The sequence below is a fragment of the Pteropus alecto genome, unplaced genomic scaffold, assembly GCF_000325575.1.
Source record: "Pteropus alecto unplaced genomic scaffold, ASM32557v1 scaffold7, whole genome shotgun sequence".
Taxonomy (NCBI): Eukaryota; Metazoa; Chordata; class Mammalia; order Chiroptera; family Pteropodidae; genus Pteropus; species Pteropus alecto.
In genome coordinates, this window is record NW_006494614.1 from 43,672,206 (window position 1) to 43,677,134 (window position 4,929).

General features: G+C 40.0%; 1 pseudogene; it reads right to left on the minus strand.

Annotated features, from left to right (window-relative positions):
- Window positions 1-2,354: 2,354 nt before the first annotated feature.
- Window positions 2,355-2,473, minus strand: LOC112475033 (annotated as a pseudogene).
- Window positions 2,474-4,929: the final 2,456 nt, after the last annotated feature.

Here is a 4,929-nt window from a genome sequence, read left to right on the forward strand (position 1 = left end):
TTGGTAATCACCAGTGTTCCGTGTGGATATTAGCTGCCCCATCGGCCTGGGGTCCAGGGTGAGGACAACATTGATGGGAAGAAATCCCCAGTTGATCCTTGCTGAACATATAGCACAAGTAAGAAGCAAACATTTGTGATTTTCAGTCATTGAAATGTTGGGATTGTTTGTTATAATAGTGCAATCTATCTCATCCTGACTGATACAGCCACTTCACTAGAAAGGCGAGCCAAAGATCCAAATGCACCATTTAATGCACATTGATTTGGGAGCTTACTGTGCATTAAACACCATGCTAGATGTTATGATTCCAGATTATTTAGATTTGGCACCATCCCACAAAGGGCTTATAGTATAGAAGGCATGTAAATAAACTGTCACTCAGTTGTAATTGCCACCATTTTAGCAAAGGTGAATCTAGGGTACTATGGGAAGGAGAAGTCATTGAGTCCTACATCAGACAAAATCAGCAAGAAAGAGAGCGTACTTAGCTAAAAGTTTTGAAGGGACATTTTACTGAAGGGACCATTTTTGAGGTATAGCCAGGGTTAGCGTAGCTACAGGGATGTTGAGGCATCCATGGCCATCAACAAGGGAAAGCCAACTCTACTCAAGCCTGAAGGGACAAGGGCAAAAAATGGTATTACTGTACCTGGTAAGAGCTGGACTCATTGCAGAGAGGCTGTGTAACACCAACTATAGTTCTAGAAGGGCACAGTCATTGCCAGAAACACAGCAAAAACAGTCAAGGAGCAAGAGGAATAAATGCTGACTTCTCTCTTTTTCTGCTCTCTGATCTCCTGCTCATCCCTCCTATTGGCCAGATCCATCTGGAAACCAGAGACAAGGATACCTGGGTGATGCCATCAAAGCAGTTGGGAGAGGTCAACCTCTCAATCCTCAGAGCAGAGTGGAGAAGATCAGGGCATGAGTCTGGAAAAGCAAATAGAGAATATCCTGAACATGGTCCCAAAAAGGCGAAATATCATTGAAATAATATTTCAGATATTGTTAACAATAGTTAAACAATATTTTCTAAAATTTTTTATTTCATTGCTTAATTAATTAAAATGCCTGAATTTGCAAAGATAGTCCACAGCTATGGTTGGAATAGGGAAGGAGTGTAGAGGGCTAGATACTTGAGGTTCCTATAATGAGAGAGAGGTAATGAGCATGTGACCAGAAATCTCATCTTGAATTTTTCATTCTCAATAAAGACTTTATTTTGTTTAAGAGAAGTTTTAGGTTCACAAAAAAATTAAGAGGAAGGTCTAGAGATTTCCCATACACCCTTCCCCCGACATGCACAACCCTCTCCATATTGACAACTCCAGAATGGTCCACTTGTTACAATTGATGAATCTACATTAACACATCATAATCACCTAAAGCCCATAGTTTACAATAAGATTCATTCTTAGTGTTGTGCATTCTATGGGTTTGGACAAATATATAATGACATGTATCCCCATTATGGTATCATATAAAATAGTTTCATGGCCTTAAAAATCCTCTATGGTCCACCTGTTCATCTCCCCTACCCCCCTGCCAAGCCCTGGCAACCCCTGATCTTCTTATTGTGTCCACAGTTTTGCCTTTTCTAGACTCATACAATTGGAATCACATAGTATATAGACTTTCCAGATTGGATTCTTTTACTTAGTAATATGTGTTTAAGGTTCCTCCATGTCTTTTCAAGGCTTGGTAGTTCATTTCTTTTTAGCACTGAATAATAGTGCATTGTCTAGATATATCAGTTTATTTATCCATTCACCTACTGAAGGACTTCTTATTTGCTTCCAAGTTTAATCTTGGATCTTTTTTTTTTTTTTTTTTTTTTTTTTTTTGAACAAAGAGATAGATGGAAGACAGGTAGGGAGAGAATAGATGGGAGGATAAGGAGGAATGTATCTTCTGGCCAGAGACCAGATCACTAGAGGTAAATTGTAAGGTAGAAGTTGCATCATAGTTTTCTAACCTAGCCTCAGAAGTCATGCATTATCATTTCTGTCATATTCTATTAGTTACAAGACAGTTACAAATTCACCCAGATCTAAGTGGAGAAGAATTAATTCTATTTCCTGAAAGGGAAAACAGGTTCTAGAACAGTGATGAACAATAGAGTAGCCACTAGCAACACATGCCTATGCCTATTTACACGTAAATTAATTAAACTTTAATTGTTATGTTTGCCAAAGGAGGAATGCACAAGGCTGAAGTGGTTAAGGAAGATTTATTGTAGCAGAGTGACAGCCTGGCTGACCTGAAGATGGCATCAGCCTCAAATGTGAAGAGACCTGAAACTTTTTCTTTTTTTCTTTTTCTTTCTTTCTTTCTTTCTCTCTTTTTTTTTACGCCTACAGCACTCCATCTTCCTAGGTGGTCTCCCATCCAAGTACTAACCAGGCCCGATCTTGCTTAGCTTCTGAGATCAAACAGGATCATGCATGTTCAGGGTGGCATAGCCGTAAACCTGAAACTTATATGGAGCTTGAGGTGGGCTTTTCGGTGGGACTATTTTGGGTGGGTAAATCGGCAGCAAAGGGAGGAGAGTCCAGTGAAATGGGAGGTGAGCATGTAGCATTGCCAACCTGGATACAAGGTCTGGTTCCCACACAAAGGTAAGGGAGGAGTCTTGTTCCCACACTATGGGGGTAGGGATAGGGCCCTCCTAGATCTAACATTAATAACATTAGAAATTCAGTTCCTTAGTCATACTATTGACATTTCAAGTGCTTGATAGCCACATGAGGACAATCACATACAATTTGGATGAAGAGGGTAAAATCTATAAAGGCTTCATGCAATTAGTGGCATTTTAGACAGGCTCAAAGAGTGGGAATACTGCATAAGAAAGCAAGATCATCTTCAGGGGCTCATTTCAAAGATTTAATACCTATGATTTAATTCCCTCTACTGATCTGGTTTCTGGTCAACTGGTAGATGTTCCTCTTCCTATCATACCACCCTTCTCTCTCCATTTGTCTTCTGTTCCTCACTTCCCAAGTAAGATCTACAATGAAATACTCATCTGAATTAGCCAGGTGGTCTCTAAATGCAATGACAAATGTCCTTATAAGAAGGATGCAGAGACAGATTTAAGACAGAAGAGAAGCAGACCATGGAATGGAAACAGAGCCATAGAGAGAAAATGCTATGCTGCTGGTTTTGAAGATAGAGAAAGGGACCACAAGCTAAGGAATGCAGCTCTGGATGCTGAAAAAGGCCAGAGAAACACATTCTCCCCTAGAGTCTCTGGAGGGAACATTACAGTCAACATCTTGATTTTAGCACCATACAACGCCTTTCTGACTCTGGCCTCTAGAACTGTAAGAGAATAATTTTGTTTAAGCCACCAATTTATGGTGACTTGTAGCAGTCATAAGAAGTGTATATAGCTGGGAACAGAGCTGATTAAGAACCAACACATAGACCGGGGATCTCTGCTTCTTTCAAATTCTAAGGACTTGCTATTGGATCTAGGTTATTATGTCATATGGCTTCTTCCCTGTGGTTGAATCCTCTCCTTAAACTCTTCAGGCCTCATACCTGCAAAATAGAAAAATGTTTTTTGTCCTCACCTCCACACCAGTTCTCCTGACAAATCCACACATCAAATTTAGCAGTGGACAGAGCTTGAACAGTCCTCAGTGGGTCTTCAGACCCTTTGCAAATAGATTTCTGTCTGGCCTTTCCCCACCAATTTTAAACATACCCAGACATACCCTCACCATCCGCAATGTATTGTCTTAATTTGAATAACATCATAAGAAACTCACCTTGAGTCTAAGGCTAAAATCACCCCAGCTTTTCTGACAGTCTCTCTGCATTTATACAAATTAGTTATATGTAGCCAGTTATTCTTTCCTCCTCAATAGTCTGTCAATTCTTCAAGACCAGGAACTGTATCCTAATTTCCTAATATGCACTTGGCAGCTAGGATGTTCCAGTCAATGTTTGATTCTTGCAATTCCACAATGACAGAAATTTGGATACAACAGATAGACTGGTTTGAGCATAATGAATCTTAGTACATAGGTTAATTATTGAGTGTGCAGTACCATCCAAACTCTTGGAAGATTATAGCTCTGTTTTTGAAAGAGAGACAGAGATACTCCCTCATTCCGGATACATACTGAATCTTGACTTTAGGAATCAGATTGTCCTGGGTTTAACCCCAGTTTTGCCACCTATCGACTATTGACTTTGGAAGAATTACCTAACCTTTCTAAGCCTCAGTTTCCCTAGTTGCAAAATTAACATTCTATTAATTTTAGGATTATTTTAAGTATTAAATGAAGCCTAACATTGTATTTGTTGTGTAGGAAGCATTCCAAAAATGATATCCGCTCTTTCTATGACTTCTTTCCATATATTCTTTTTCTTTTCTTTTTTTATTTTTTATTTTTTATGGAGAGGCTAAGATTGTTAATGTCCTTTTGGGGCACAATTGGAGAAGCGTATCTTGAAAGAGGGAGCTGACCATCATATCACCAGGGCCTAGACTGCAGTGAAGAGAGTAAGGTGAGTTACAAATGTGCAAGGTCAAATCTTGTTTTTATATAAAACGCTGATATTTTGTTCATTGTGGCTGACTTTGCAAAATATTGCATTAAAACGTTACTTATCTTGATAACCTACTTTTTTGGCACTCTCTTAAATTTTGTGCCCAAAGTAATCCTTCATTCAAAGTCCTGCTCTGCTTGCAGCACTTTGTGCCAGTCACGCTACGACTTAAGCACGGGACCAAGGCAGCCAGAGAAGCCTGTAGGACAAGACCTGTAGGACAAGACTCTCCTCTGAGTTTGAACTTGCGCTTTCCAAGCCCTAGAACGTCTTACCCAGCTAAGAAGAGTAGAGGAAGTGGACTACAACACCCAGAAGGCTGCGCGGCACAGCCCCCTCCCTTGCCCCGCCCCCTCTGCAAAG